Source organism: Bufo bufo, chromosome 8, assembly GCF_905171765.1.
Source record: "Bufo bufo chromosome 8, aBufBuf1.1, whole genome shotgun sequence".
Taxonomy (NCBI): Eukaryota; Metazoa; Chordata; class Amphibia; order Anura; family Bufonidae; genus Bufo; species Bufo bufo.
Genome location: NC_053396.1, coordinates 181,921,233 through 181,938,386, shown reverse-complemented (window position 1 = coordinate 181,938,386; position 17,154 = coordinate 181,921,233).

Genomic DNA, 17,154 nt, shown 5'->3' with positions numbered 1-17,154 from the left:
GCACCCGCACTGAATACTGACCCATTCATTTCTATGGGGCTGTGCACACGAGCGGTGATTTTCACGCATCACTTTTGCGTTGCGTGAAAATCGCAGCATGCTCCTCTTTGTGCGTTTTTCACGTAACGCAGGCCCCATAGAAATGAATGGGGTTGCGTGAAAATCGCAAGCATCCGCAAGCAAGTGCGGATGCGGTGCGATTTTCACGCACGGTTGCTAGGAGACGATCGGGATGGAGACCCGAACCTTATTATTTTCCCTTATAACATGGTTATAAGGGAAAATAATAGCATTCTGAATACAGAATGCTAAGTAAAACAGGGCTGGAGGGGGTTAAAAAAAATAAAAAATCATTTAACTCACCTTAATCCACTTGCTCGCGATGCCCGGCATCTCCGTCTGACTCTTTTACTGTATAGGACCTGTGGAGAGCATTAACTATAGTTTAAGGACCTGGGATGACGTCACTCCGGTCATCACATGGTACGTCACATGATCTTTTACTATGGTGATTCACCATGGTAAAAGATCATGTGACGTACCATGTGATGACCAGAGTGACGTCATCCCAGGTCCTTAAACTATAGTTAATGCTCTCCACAGGTCCTATACAGTAAAAGAGTCAGACGGAGATGCCCGGCATCGCGAGCAAGTGGATTAAGGTGAGTTAAATGATTTTTTTTATTTTTTTTAACCCCCTCCAGCCCTGTTTTACTTAGCATTCTGTATTCAGAATGCTATTATTTTCCCTTATAACCATGTTATAAGGGAAAATAATACTATTTACAGAACACCGATCCCAAGCCCGAACTTTTGTGAAGAAGTTCGGGTTTGGGTACCAAACACGCGCGATTTTTCTCACGCGAGTGCAAAACGCATTACAATGTTTTGCACTCGCGCGGAAAAATCGCGGGTGTTCCCGCAACGCACCCGCACATTTTTCCGCAACGCCCGTGTGAAAGAGGCCTAATGGTCCAGCTCTTACAACCATACATTACTACAGGAAAAACCATGGCTTTGACCATATGAACTTTTGTTGGCAAGGTGACATCTCTGCTTTTAATTGCACTGTCCAAGTTTGTCATTGCTTTCCTTCAAAGAAGCAAATGTCTTTTAATTTCATGGCTGCAGTCACCATCTGCAGTGATCTTTGAGGCCAAGAAAACAAAATCTAATTCTGCTTCCATTTCTTCCCCCTCTATTTGCCAGAAGGGGATGGATCCTGATGCCATGATCTTAGTTTTTTTTTTTTTTATGTTGAGACTTAAAGGGTTTCTATCACTTCGTTTCACCTATTTAGCTTTCAGACACTAGCGATCCGCTAGTGTCTGCTTTATCTAACCATCCTAATATAAGAGCTTATTGTCCTGCCGTTTAGCTAAAAAAATAACTTATATAGATATGCAAATGAGCCTCTAGGTGCTATGGGGGCGTGATTAGCACCTAGAGGCTCCGTCTACCTTAACAAACTGCCGCCGCCCAGCGCGTCCCTCCAGCCCGCCCATCTCCTCCGGAATGCGATGCTCCTCGTATTCGGCGCATGCGCAGTGAATGTCTGATCGCTTCCCTGCTCAGACATCTCCACTGCGCCTGCGCCGATGACGTCATAGTGCTCCGAGGAACAGGCGCAGTGGAGATGTCTGAGCAGGGAAGCGATCAGACATTCACTGCGCATGCGCCGAATACGAGGAGCATCGCATTCCGGAGGAGATGGGCGGGCTGGAGGGACGCGCTGGGCGGCGGCAGTTTGTTAAGGTAGACGGAGCCTCTAGGTGCTAATCACGCCCCCATAGCACCTAGAGGCTCATTTGCATATCTATATAAGTTATTTTTTTAGCTAAACGGCAGGACAATAAGCTCTTATATTAGGATGGTTAGATAAAGCAGACACTAGCGGATCGCTAGTGTCTGAAAGCTAAATAGGTGAAACGAAGTGATAGAAACCCTTTAAGCCAACTTTTGCACTCTCCTCTTTCACCCCCAAGAGTTTCCTTAATTCTTCTTCGCTTTCTGCCATATCTGCATATCTGAGGTTGTTGATATTCCTTCCAGCAATTCTAATTCCAGCTTTTGCTTTATCCAGTCCAGCATTTCGCATGATATATTCTCCATATAAGTTAAATAAATAGGGTGATAAAATACAGCCTTGTCGTACTCCTTTTCAGATATTGAATTGTTCCATGTACAGTTCTCACAGTTGCTTCTTGACCTGCATACAAGTTCCTCAGGAGACATGTTAGGTGATCCGGTACTCCCATCTCTTTAAGAACTTGCCATATTTTATTGTGATCCACACAATCAAAGGCTTTGGTGTAGTCAATGAAGCAGAAGTAGATGTTTTTCTGGAACTCTCTTGCTTTCTCCATAATCCAGCGAAGTTTGGCAATTTGATCTCTGGTTCCCCTGCCTCTTCGAAAACCAGCTTGTTCTTCCGGTAGTTCTCGGTTCACATTTTGCTAAAGCCTAGCTTGCAGAATCTTTAGCATAACCTTGCTAGCATGTGAGATGAGGGCAATTGTTCGGTAGTTTGAATATTTTTTGGCATTGCCCTTCTTTGGGATTGGGATGTAAATTGACTTTTTCGAGTCCTGTGGCCATTGCTGTGTTTTCCAGATTGGTGGTATATTGAGTGCAGCACTTTAACAGCATCGTCTTTTACTATTTTCAAAAGCTCAGCTGGATGCTTTCTAAAGCCCACTTACTGTAACTTCACTCTCTAGAATGTCTGGCTCTAGGTCAATGCTCATACTATCAGGGTTATCAGTGAAATTGAGATTTTTTTTGTACAGTTCTTCTGTATTTTCTTGCCATTGCCATCTTTCTTAATCTCTTCCACTTCTGTTAGGTCCCTACCATTTTTGTCTTTTATCATGCCCATTTTAGTGTGAAATGTTCCCTGGATGTCTCAAATTTTCTTGAAAAGATCTCTTGTGTTTCTCCATTCTGTTCATGGTATATCTAGATGTCGTAGGATCATGTCGAACGTATATCCCTCCAAAATGCACTGTAAATGCAATGAGAGTCTAATTCCAACCATCTTACCAGAGCTGTCATATAGCGATATGCGATATATATATTTTTCCTGTAAATTTAACCTTGTGTGTTTGAACCAGTGACTTTAAATTGCCACATTGGGGACAGGGACTCAAAGGTTACCCCGAAATGTCGCCCTAAATTTATGGCCACCATCCAGGATGGCTTCGTAGGTTGGCTAGAGATGGGAGGTCTCCTACGCATATGTAGCCCCTCTGCGGACAATACAAGAAGAGTTGCCCGGCTGCGGGATCTCTGGCAGTCCCATCTTCAGATGGTCGGTCGGCAACTATGTGGCTTCAGTAGTTTTCTATGTGATGATTGGCAGGAAGCTGTGGAGCGTGTGTGTGCGGTGGGGGCCCTGGACCGGGTCACTATACAAACTATGTGCTCTATCAAAGGGACGCAGCCTCTTCCTGCCGCCTTATCTACACAGGGAATGAGGACTGATTTCCCTCCAGGATGTATACGCTCTGTAAATACATGTGCGTTTGTATGGTTCCCAGGACTGAGAAGGGAGAGAATGAGAGTCGTAAGCTAAACTAGAATCCTAAAGTCTACCTTAAAAATTGAAGTATGGCTGCCGTCAGCCCCAATAGCCTTGTCCTCCATGTTAGAATCAAGCAGCTCCTCACATCTTTAAAGAGGTTTATCATATTGATAGAAAAGTCATTGTTTTTTTTCCCCCCAAGAAACAGCACCACTCTTGTCCGCTGGACATGTCTGGTATTGCGGCTCAGTCCTATTTAAGTGAATGGGACAGGGCTGCAATACCAGGCATGGCCTATGGTCAGCGGTGGTGCTATTACTCTGAAGAATAAAACAGATCTTGTTACTAATATACAAACCCTTTCAGAGCATTTTAACCTTTGGGCACTTAAAAGAGTTTTAAGGAGTCATTGATTTGGGCAAAAAGTGAGGGTCCTAGCTGCAGGGTTATTCCTATTTCAACTTTTCATGGCTAAGATAGATATAAACCATGCTAAGCGATGGCCGCACTGGGATGAGTTACGGAAATAGTGCAGAATATTCCTTTGGCTGTGCCGGTAACTCCAGTCACTCCCAATTACCGCTTATGGTGCTTATTATGATCTCTGTCATGAAAGGCTGAGACATCATCGCGTCGGCCGCCATGGTGACGTCATACGTCACCACACACGGGATTTCGTGCGAGATCTTCAATCAAGATGACGGTGGCCGGCCTGTTGCGAGCAAATGGAGGAGATAAGTATGATTTTTTAAAAATATTTTTACACCATTTCAGGGAAAATCAATTCACTACCACGAAGCACGAGAAAATCCGGCGAATTTTCCCTGCACTACTTATAGTCAATAGAGACAGGCGCGCACATGCATGGCCACCACTCCATCCAGTCTCCTCCACACAGAACAGGGGATCTCCTAGATGAGACCTCCATCTATGAGACATTTATGCTTAAAGTGGGAAAATCCCTTTAAATTTCTAGCTTGAGTGCCCCTTTAAACACACTAGTAAGTAAAGAAAACATGAGGGCCTAGGGGACATTCATAGAAACTGGTGCTAAGGAAAACTGGCTTCATTGCCCATAGCAACCAATCAGATCAATCCTTTCATTTTCCAAAGGAGCTCTGTAAAATGAAAGGTGGAATCTGATTGGTTGCTAAGAGCAACTAAAGCTTTTCCTTAGCAGCAGTTCTGATAAATATCCCCTAGGCCCACATTTATTAAGAAGGGAACAATTTATGCCATTTTTCCCTAACTTCTGCCACATCAGATTTATCAAGATGTTGCACGTCCTCATTAAATTTTGCGTAATTTCAGATAGCAGAAACTGAAAATCACGGTTGTCAAATAAATGCATGTGTTCTGAGCTCATTGAAGGACACTTCTGACCTATTTTTGTGCCTTTTTACACATTTTCTGTACACTATAGGGGGTGCAGGGCAGCCACACCCAATCCTCGTGCCCAAGGTGCCTCCACTGCATAAGAAGAAATCCGTATTACAAAATAGCGTATAGTAGGTGTTACAGATTTTGTATTATGGTCCAAATGCTTCATGTTACACCTCCGGGGGGTTAATAACTCTATGATAAGTCTTACTAGAATATAATAGCTAGTGTCTTGGTGAGGTCTGTTATCTTACCTGCCATAAGTCTTGTATCCTTATTATATATATACTGTATATAATTATGTATTTTGTCCTCGGTTCCTGCTCTGACTATATCAAAATGTGGAGAGTAAAGGAAGCATGAAGTCCTTACAGCTGCATCATAGATCACCTTCATATAAACTGTGTATGGTCGCCCTATTGTTATCTGCTCAGATGGGATGGAAGACGTGATTGAGGGTTATAATGACACGGGTTTGTGCTCTGCTATCACCATTTCAGTTGTCAACTGACAGATCAAGATCAACTGACAAATATAAATGGTATGATGGCTAAAAGTGGCATGTTCAGTGAACTACAGCCAAGAAACCGGCTTGGACGTCCACATCCAGGGTTGTATTTACAACAAGGAACTTAAGGGCACGTGCCTAGGGTGTCAGGAAGAAGGGAGGGGGGGGGGGCAGAACTTCACAGAGAAAACAAATGATTTATGTGCTGCTTCTCAGGTCTCATTATCCTAACTTTTGTGAATTGTAGCTATAAGTAACAAGATTTAACCCTCACACTGCTTACCTACAGTGAATGTAACACTTATCTCTTCAGGAAGGCAGGGAAAGGATTAAATCCCCGACTTGGTGCTGCAGGTAACAAAAGCAAGTGATAAGGAGACATCAGAGCAGTCATATAAGGAGAAAGGTGATAAGAAGACATCAGACCAGTCATATAAGGAGAAAGGTGATAAGAAGACATCAGACCAGTCATATAAGGAGAAAGGTGAAGTCAGTATATGACCCAAATGTTCACTGCCAAGAGTTCTCTACCTGTCATACAGCAGACCATTCCATAATCCACACACTGACAGCAAAGCAGTAGAGCTCCTCAGTATAACTAAAAAAAATAGTGGCCACAGAGTAAAGGCAGCCATACATCTAGAAAGAGTTAGGGCTCATTTAGATAGGTAAAGTTAAACTTGTTTGTGCTCCGGCCTGTGAACATGGACGCAATTTTATATGGACTACTTACTGATGATGTCCACATCTTGTCTGTTTTTCACTTGGCTGAATGAACCTTTCAGGAAAATCAGAGCTGGATGTGCATGCCATCATTTTTCAAATCATAGTATGCACCATCCACTCATGGAGCTGCCTTCAGACGTGTGCATTGGGTTTATATTTTACTGCCTGTGTAAGGGTATATTCAGATGAGATGATTTTAACCACACAGTCAAAATTGCATCAAAAAAGGCATTTAAAACCGCACACAATTTTACAGGGTTTGCTGCGGTTTTGTGATGTGGTTATTTGCCATGCATTTTTCCAGGTTAAAACTGTAATATAAATGTATTTCACTTGTATAAACGACATGGCCAATAACTAAATCACAAAAAAATGTCAGTATACCCTTAAGTGAATAGGCAAAAACAGCCAAACTAATAGGGGGCGTGATCACTAAACAAGCCTAAGGCAGCATAAACTGTAAATACAGCCCCACTTACATCTCCCGAAGGTTGGGCAAATATTGACCCAAAAACCTCATACCACTGTAAAGATTAGACTCTTAAAAAGTTGTGATTAAAATAGTTGTCTCATACTTAGGATGAAACCCTACTCAGATCAATCACACAACACTCTTAAATGAATTAAAACCCTCAATAACATTTTCTACTAAATAAGCATCTAGCCCGTTCCAAGCAGGCGACATGGAGCCAGAATGGGGAGCCATTTGGTAACAGCAGCTCCCGTGCTGGTGGACTCAACCCGTCCGTTCATCAGAATAGCCATGTAATGTTACACATGATGTGTAGGGGGCTGTGCTGTGCTACGCTATTTGCATAGTTTCCATTCACTTCTAAGGGGGTTATGGAAACCCAGTTTGCTTGGCTGTTTCTGTAACCCCTGCCACCTCTATCTGGCACAACACCATAGGTATTCTGATATCAGTCATGAATGGTTAAGATGGGACTATCCCTTCAATAGACTGAAATTCTGTGCTGATTCATTTCTTAATATATATTTATAGGGATCAAAGGTCTGTTTCTCTGGTAAAGATTTCCAAATATCCTGTAGGTCCATAAATGTAACTGATATTCTGACTGCCTGCTGCCACCACTAGAGGGAGCAAAGGATTTTACTGTATACTGATTATACATTAAAATGCATAATAAAACAGTCTACATTCAGCTCCCCCTAGTGGAGGCTGCAGGCAGACAGACTTTTATCACTTCACATTGTCTATGCTAGAAATTTGGAGCATTTTATCATAAAATCATGGTTTGAACTGCTATAAAAATTAAAGAAATGAGTCTGGACCTATCACCAGTCACTTTTACAGATAATTTGTTCTTAAATCTAATGCATTTAAATGCAAATTGTGACTGGTTAGATTTGTATAACTGGATGTCTGTCACGGTCCCTCAGGTGACTGATGTCAGGAAATCAAGGCGATTGGCTGAGCGTGGAGGAATCCAACAGCCTCCTTGATTTCTCTTGATTCAGTGTTGATAGGGTTAATGACCACTTCCCTTTTGTCAACTGTTGCTCAGTGGTCATCACTTCTACCCTTTATAGTCTGACCCCACCCTTCTGACTATGCGGTAGATAGCTTCATTTCGGTTTGGCTGAGCTGGTGTGAGTTTGTCTCTGGTGTTCCTGCTCGTCCGTCTCTACAGAAGTTAAGTGTCGCGTTTGTTTGTGTTTCTTATTTTCCCTGTTGTTTGTATCTGGGCCTGAGAAAGAGACTTCCATTTGTCCATCTGGGGAGGAATGGTGTCACGGCTGAGGATGGGGAAAACCCTCAGCCGTGCGGTATCAGAAGATGGATGGTCAGAAGCATGGCCAGGACAGGAATAAGGGAGAAGGTCACCTCCTACACATCCCTAATTCTGACCCTGTCTCCTAGCCATATGAGCCGACCCTGATGGTGGGAGGGCTCATACACTGGAACCTGATATTCCTGCTCGCCCTCAGGATGGCCCTGGACTAGGAGCTGGGTAGACAGCCCGTTCCTCCTGGACACGGAGGAACAGGAGTCTAAAGTGGCCAAGCTATAAAGAAAGGGGAACATAAACAGACATATGGCAGTGACAGGTAAGTGAGACTAGTACCACACTTACCTGCCACAGACACACCACCTGGAACCCACGTGCAAGTGCTGCTGTTCACAAAAAACACAAAGGACACCGCACACACAAACATCACACAGGAACCCAGGAAACCATATTCTGCAATAAATAAAGACCAAACAGACATCTTCTAAACACCATACATAAATTTAAACTTATGACCACAAGGGTGGCCCCCACTGGCAGATGGTGAATAACAGGAGGAAGTCTCCAGCAAGCATGGCTGAAGAACCCCCTCTGACTACTGCTACAGCAGAGACTATATAGGCCCAAGTAGTCACACCCACACAGACACACCCAGTGCACACACACTGAGGGAGTTAACCCTTCCTTAACCAGGGAGTGTAGTGAAACCACATAGAGGGGAATACACACAAACACTCACTGTAGCTGTTACCGTCGACAACGACATGTGTGGCAAAACGTGTCCTGGGAACCGGCCAAAAGGCCGAGACACTGCCACCACATGTACAAAGACCAAACGTTGCCACGGGCAGCCACAGGGGAAGGGGAAAATGTCAGAGTGCACACAACATAAAACACAGTGCACACCAGACATTCAGAGTGCATACAAACACCCACACAAACCAAAGGCAACCGCACACATACCTGTTGTCCGCGGCAACCGCACTTGAGGCAAAGAGCAAAGTGCCCCCAAGCTGCGGTTGACACAACACCAAACCGCGGGCAACCGCATGCGGCTCCCAAGGAGTCACGGCCATGAACATGGTCGTGACAAATGGGTTGTCTCTGGTCCTAACCTTTTCCAGGGCCTTATAGGGATATAAAGGCCTAGGTTTCCTGCATATGAATATTCCTACCTTCAAGGTCAATTCATATTGATAGATAGTTAGGGCCTGGATTAGGGTTGGTTAGGAGGTGGCCTGTTTCTTCCCTAATTTTCAGGCCCAGTTACTGTTCCCCTTCCCTCCTGTGTTCAGTGTGGAGTTTCCCCCCACACTGATCGTGACAATGTCACAAATTCTCTACTATGTGGATTTCAGCTGTTGATTTATTTTATAGACATATATTTGTGAAATGATAGGGCGTGGTGACTTTGAGCCATCTCCATAGAATGAATTCCTCAGATGAGACAAGCGTCCTCCACCCATCCCTAAGTAATCTGCTGCTCCAGTGACGCCAAATCTGAGCTAATTCTCCTGTCAGTGAATTTAAACTTCCTGCTTTTATTCCCCAGCTCCCTCAATGACACGGAAAAGGACCCGCTCTAGAATTCGAAGAATATTAATTCAGATGAGTAGAAAGGTCACATTTTTTAGGCTTGACTTCCTCCTTGTTGGGGTCCTCCACCCTTTCCTTCCTAAACACAAAATCACATCAGCAGTTTGTTATGGCCCGGCCCGTCATTACAAATACATGAGCACAATGCTATAAATTAACCAGTTCTCATGTGATATTGAGGACATCTCACATATCTACTGTATAAAGATCTAGATCTAAAGTGACATCTGTCCATGTAAGACTAAAACCCCCCATAAACGTAAGAGAAAGGGTAGCCAACCCACTGATTTGGGCGGAACAGGACTATCTGATGTGTATGAAGGTCTACAGAATCTCCCCTGACAAATGATGTCAAGGAAAGGAAGAAATGAGCATGTTGAAGTTTATAAGCCACCACCAGAGGTGTCTGGCAAAGGCTTGTTCCCCTCTCACCATTGAAAACACATGCAAGCTCGGCAAAGCGGAGAGTTGGGAGGGATTGCTGTTGGAAAAATGAGCAATGGGCCAATTTGTATGGAAGGTATACAAGAGGTAGGTCCTCTCTGGTCATTAGATTCCAAGTGATCAAAAACCTACCCAGGCTAGGTAAAGCTTCAGGGGTCTACAGGATTACATCCTGGTCCCAGGTTCAAACCTAAACTAATACCATAAAAAGCATTAAAGGGATATTCTGATTTCATGACCCATCCTGAAACAGCTGATTGGAGACAGCGATGGCCGTTGGACCCCAACAATTTGATGATAATGACCTATCCAGAGGAGAGGTCAATAACATTATGAAGCCGGAATACCTCTTTTAAGGGGCAGGTTTTTCAAATAAACCCTACCACAGCATTTGATATGCAGTTTGATTTGATATGCATTTACATATACCCAGTGGCATAACTAGAACTGACTGGACCCGGCAATAGAGCAGGGTCCCTCATCCAGAACTTCCATGAATTATCCAGAGTGGAAAGTGGGTACAAAGTGGGTCTATCTCTCTGGAGGACCTGGCACATTTGGCCATTATGCACACAGAACATGGCTTTCAGTAGACAAAATGTAATGCTTTATTCTCCCTATGGTACCACTGCAGAGGAATGAAAGCTACAGGGTTCCCCTGAAGAATACAGCTGACTTCTAGGGGTCTCATCAGTGGGACAACCTGTACTCAACTTATTTTTGGGGGGCTTTTTCTAACATAGAGTAAAAAACTCTTTTAAAAACTACTTCCCTGCAAAGGGCGCCGCCCAACCAACACCTTTGTAAAGATACTAGGAAATATGTATTATGAGTGGCTCAGATGGCTGTGACTGTCTCTCCCTCTTGCTCTACACTGCAGCTGTGTATTCAGATTGGGAGAAGAAAGCAGGGTCAGGACAAGGTATTTTGATGCCCTTGGCAGATAAGGATAATTGCATGCCCAGGCCCTGGTATACAATCAGTTCAAGTGAAGTCAAGAACCTGGTGTCTAATGGTTTACATACCCTCTAAGGCTCCAGTGCTCCAATCACTAGTCTACAACTAGCAGGCAGGAGCTGAGGGTGCAGAGATCCTGCCATACAGAAGTGTGATGACTGCGGTTTTATTGGCAACATAGCCCAGGACTGGAGAGAGATTAGTGGTGGTGAAGGACCTGAGTGATGTCATCATATAACCAGCGCAGAGTGAGCTCAGCAGTACAGAGGAGAAGTGGTGAAGGACCTATGGGATGTCATGATGTGCGGGACTACAGCTTCTCTGTGTGTGGGAGAGAGGTTAGTGGTTTCTCTTCTTCGAAAATTGGAGTTGTAGTTCTTTACTTATACTCATTCCCTGTAATGTCCTCGATATCCCATAATGACAGTCTGGTCATGCTGGGAGTTGTAGTTCTCTCTTCTTATACCCTTCTCCTTATAATGTCTACTGATGCCCTGTAATAACAGTCTGGCCAAAATGTGAGTTCTTCTATCCTTTTATATCCCTCTCCATGTGATATCAATTTATGCCCCATAAAAACATTCTGGACATGCTGGGAGTTGTAGTTCTCTCGTCATATCCCTTTCTCTGTAATGTCCACTGATGCCCATATAATAACAGTATGGACATGCTGAGAGTTGTAGTTCTCTCCTCATATCCCTCTGCTTGTAATGTCCACTGATGCCATATAATAACAGTATGAACATGCTCGGAGTTGTAGTTCTCTCCTCATATTTTTCTCCCTGTAATGTCCACTGATGACATATAATAACTGCCTGGACATGCTGGGAGTTGTATTTCTTTCCTCATACCCTTCCCCCTATAATATTTACTGATGCCCTATAATAACAGTGTGGACATGGTGGGAGTCGTAGTTCTCTTCTCTTATATTCCTCTCTCTGAAATATCCTCAGCCCATAATAACATCCCAGAAATGCTGGGAGTTACCCGTGTGACACGTCACCCGTCACTGCTGTGGCCAATCATTGGCTGCAGCGGTCACATCCTCAGCGTCAAAATGAATGTTGATGCGGTGACACGGGACATGAAGAGTTGGCAGTGGTGCTGGAACCCAGCAGTGAGGACCAGGTAAGTATGATCACTACTGCGGGTCTGGACATAAGGTGATTTACCTTATGCAGCGGGTGGTTACTGGGGTTGCGGGGAAGTTCCTTGGAGAAAGTGGGAGACCCGTTCAAAAATGTGCTATGGGGCCTAGTCACTTCTAGTTACGCTCCTGTACTGGATCCTGGTCCTAAATTCATTTGAGGCCTTCTAGTACAAGGAGAGAAGTCATCAGAGTAGGGTCCCATCTAAAAGAGGTCACCTTGCTTTGATAGATGGGCACAAAGGATTTTGATGAAAATATATTTGCTAAGTATCTTCATGCATATACTGAATATAGCGTTAGTAACATTAATAGTCTATGTATTCCGTGTTTGCAGAGTGCTGATGCATTGTGTTTGGTTTGACTTTAGCATATACACATTCAGACACACACCCCATGCAAGCGTACGAACTTATGGCATGTGATATTAGGGAGGTTCCAAGAAGCAGTCTGATAAGCCATTCATAAAAGTGGCCCACAATAAATAAAGACCCCTCAGTGTAGAATGAATGCAAACCCCAGGCACTTACACGAGGCGGCTTACACTCTGATCTTCACAGACTCTGTGACCACATCTATGCAAGTCCAAGTTATGCAACTTTCTAAAATTGACATTTTCAAGATCTCTGTTTAAAACGATCAGTCCCACCAGGAGTAACATTGCATGCGGGGACTTACTGGCCAACTAGAGGGATTCTCTTATGGCCTCAAAGATCCAGCAGAAGATCACCCTATTTGGAGATGAGCATGGAGAAAATGGCTTCTTATTAGTAAACACTGATGTTCCCATTCACTGACAGCAAATCTTGAGGATGGTGAAGAATTGAAACACAAAAAACTATGTTATCTATTGTCAATTCCATTAAGTGACATCAGGATACAGATTTTCCCTCAATGTATCCTAGTTTGGCTCATATCGAAAACTTTCCCAGCAATGTGATCATGGAAATGAAAACACTCTTTGCAATCATTAGTCTTAAAGGGGTATTCCCATCCCGTTGAAGAGAAAATGTAATATTACAGGCCAGCTGATCAAATGAATCCGCCAGAGCAGGCGCCAGGCACCACTTTTCACACAGTTTCGAGGTGATATCCTGATGGAAACCTTGGGGGCATGCGTTTAAAGGGGTTTTCCGAGATTTTGATACTGATTACCTATTCTCAGGATAGGTCATTAGTATCTTATTGGTGGGGGTCCGACACCCAGTACCTGCGCCGATCAGCTGTTTTGTAAAGGAAGTGGTGCTCCTGTGAGCGCTGCGCCCTTCTCCGCGCTTACTAAGCACAGCGCCGTACATTGTATAGTATCTGTGCTTGGTATTTATTTCAATGGGGCTGGGCGTGATACCAAGCACATCTGCTATACAATGTACGGCGCTGTGCGTGGTAAGCACAGAGAAGGGCGCAGCGCTCACAGGAGCACCAGTGCCTTATCAAAACAGCTGATCGGCGCAGGTCCCGGGTGTCGGACCCCCACCAATCAGATACTAATGACTTATCCTGAGAATAGGTCATCAGTATCAAAATCTCCAAAAAACCCTTTAACAGATGCCACTGTATGGCATTCATCACCCATAGGTGGCCATGCTATATATATATATTTATATATTATTTTTTTATGGCTCTTCATGAAAGGCTCTTCAGACTGCTGTATTATTCCATGCAGTAAAAAAAGGAAACCCCCTGACAGAGACCAAAAGAATGCTCATTTGGCAGCCGGCGGTATAAGGGGGGGGTCTATAGGTCTGTTTAATATACCGTATGTGCTGTGAACTTTCTTGGTGCATACGTTAAAGGGGTTCTCTAGGCTACAGATAATTTCAGGCAGCTCAGGAGATTGTGCAGTGCACAGAGCTGGAGGCAGAAAGCTCTGTCCACTGTGAGGCAGCCATGCTGGAGTAATGCAGCTCATCTCCTATTCAAGTGAATGGGAGCTGAGCTTTAGTACGTCGGCACCGGAAACAACACAGTGTATGGAGCCTTCTGCTTACGCATCGTACACGATCGCGACTGCCCAAAACAGCTGATCGGTGGTGGTGCTAGGTGCTGGACCACCACCGATCTGATATTGATGATCTATCCTGAGAATAGGTCATCAATATCTGTAACCTGGAGAGCCCCTTTAAAGTTAAACTGCAGATGCAATGTGAAAAGACCCTAACCCTATATGCACGTGGACAACCCCAACGACAGAGAAACTTGTTCTCTAACCCCCAGAGCTGACTATCACTATGATGCTGGAGCCAACACATGGTGCATATAAATATTCCGGATTACACGGCAATTTGACATTGTAGAGATGTGCTAACAATCCCCCTCGTATGCGCTAATCTTTGGAGTGTGAACAAAAGGCGGACGTACAGTAAGATGACTATCAACACATGGATTGTTTTTGACACAAGTCCAGAAGCTACAGCAACACTTGTGCCTTCTGGAGAATGTTTCTCCTTTTGCTCTGAGTATTCCCAGGCCCGACTGTAATCGCCTTACAAATATGTAGCAGTGACATCACCCCACCCACAGGAGTCAAACGCCTCACGCGGTGCAGTGCAGCATTCTCAGCTTGGAAGCCGGGGTGTACGTAGAGGTATGGGAGCCCCATGGCAAATATTAAAATTTGGTCCCGTTTAGCTGCTAATTAAAAGGGTTTTCCAAGACATTACTACTAGTAGTGCTGAGCGAACTTGGATCCAAATTTCATGGAAAATTCGATTCGCGGCGAAGCCGAATTTCCTCGCACTTCGTGGTAGCGAATTGATTTCCCCTGAATGCTGGTAAAAAATGAAAAAAAAAAATCATGCTTACCCCATCTATTTGATCGCGACGAGCCGGCCGCCACATCTCGATTGAAGATCTCGCACAAAATCCCACACCGGCTGACGGTGATGTCATCACAGGCCGCGTGAGATTTCGCGCTAGATCTTCAATCAAGATGGTGGCAGCCAACTCATCATGATCAAATGGATGAGGTAAGTATGATTTAGTTTTTCTTTTTAATTTATTTTACACTGTATTATTACTGTCAGATGCGGCGATCAGCTATATCGCAGCTCCCGGTCATTGCACCCACTACTTACAAAGAAATGCGCTTTGTGACAATCTAATTTGTCACAAAGCAAATTTTTTCAACTGGGTTTTTCAGCTTTTTTCCCCAAAATAAAAATGAATACTAAATGCTAATTCATACATATTCAGAATGCTAGTTGCACAGTGCTATTGCATTTGTATTTTGCGTTTGTATGTTTCTATACAATACATACATTAATAGTATTTATGATAAATGCACCAAATAACACAGCAAATTTACATCTTCCCAACCACTCATCAATGGTCAGACTGGGTTATACCCATCTATAGGCATCATTTCCAGTCTCTCAGCATATATTGGTAGCTACCTGTATACACACAGGAGGTAAGCTGTATACTGCCCAGCCAACAAACTGCAGTATAACATCCGAGCAGTCATCCCCACATCCCCTTAGGAGAAATGGCCGCTATATACTGTCTGCCTTACAAAATACAGATAGGTGAACACTTACCATAGGAGGAAGACGGAGACCAGGTAACCCCAAATATCTGATGGAAACAGTCACACATTTTTCTCCTTCTTATTCCCCACTGTCGGATAGTTCCCCAGCTGCTGTATATCCCACCGCAGACTCGCCACCGGGTACGACGTAAGCCGGGGCACACACAGAGAATGGCATATAACCCCTGTAGATTAACACAGTGGCCCCGTCAGCATTTCAGAAAAGCTGCTCACAAACATCCACCATTGTCCAGTACGGGCTGGGTTTAACGAAGCAAAGACAAAATCCCTTTTTTAAAGCTTTGGGGTGAGGGAGAAGGGACAGGCATCTAGACAAAAACTGCAGAGCTAGTCTATCTACTGCGGATCACTTGTCAAATGTGGGGACAGGTCAGTGAAAGGTGGTGGTAGATATGTCTATGGGGACAGACGTATGGATTACAAGCACGCAGACTCCTCAGCTTCCAATAGTACATATGGGTACAATAAGTTGTGGACGTATAGATTCATTTTTTGTGTAAATTTTTTTTATCCAAAATTCTGTGCAGATATTTCAAAATATATATCTCCGAAGAGCTCTAAATCCCCAATCTTTCAAACTTATTGTCACTTTAAAAGGGTTCTCCAAGAGCAGGAACCCCTTCTCATATGTCCAGGCTGGGTGCAAGGGTTAAAAAAAACTCACCTGTAACCAATGCTCCAGTTCCAGCACTGAGCTGCCTTCTCCTCCGCTTCTGGTCCTCACTGGACCAGAAATGTGACGTGCTGTTTAAATGCATGTCACCACTACTGGCCAGTCAATGGCGTCTGCAGTGTGACCACTGAATGTTTGACATTTAGATGGCATATCACACTCCTGGTCTAGGGGGGACCAGAAGCGGAGGAGAAGGGAGCTCAGTACTGGAACTGGAACAGGTGAGTTCATGATTGACTGCCAAGAATTTACAGAATATTAATAGGATGTGACACAAATGTCCGATATGTTTGGGTTCCGCCACCTCTGAGACCTGCTCCTTTTTTAAGAACGGGGCCCCATCGTGAATGTACAGCATGCCGCTCATGCATGGAATCCTCTCCATTCCCTGTTATGGAACTTAAAGGGGTTGTGCAAGAATGGGTGGAGGGGGTTTGGGAAACCCCCCATTCTGTCGGACCTACAAAGGTAAGATGACTTATCTGCTTACTGGCGCCGGCTTTCCGCTCCTTCTCCTGCAATGCTCAGATGGACTCCAGCGATGTCAACATCCAGTTTGACATCGCCGCAGCCAATCACTGGCCACGACAATGTCTGGATCCCCTTGCAACGATGTGACCATTTGCCATGACGCAAGGAGAGCCGGACACCGCCATGGCCTGTGATTGACTGCTAGAGAAGAAGGAGCGAGGAGCCAGCATCGGGAATCATAGAAGTCATCTTCTCTTTGAGGGTCTGGCTGAATAATGGGGGCCAAACCCCATCACCATCCCATTCTTGCACAACCCCTTTAAGAATCATAGGAATGAATAGAGAAAACTGAGCATGTGAAGAATGCCCTCCATTCATGGTGGGGCTTCATTCTTGAAACATAAACTTGTCCCAGAGGTGGATTCCAC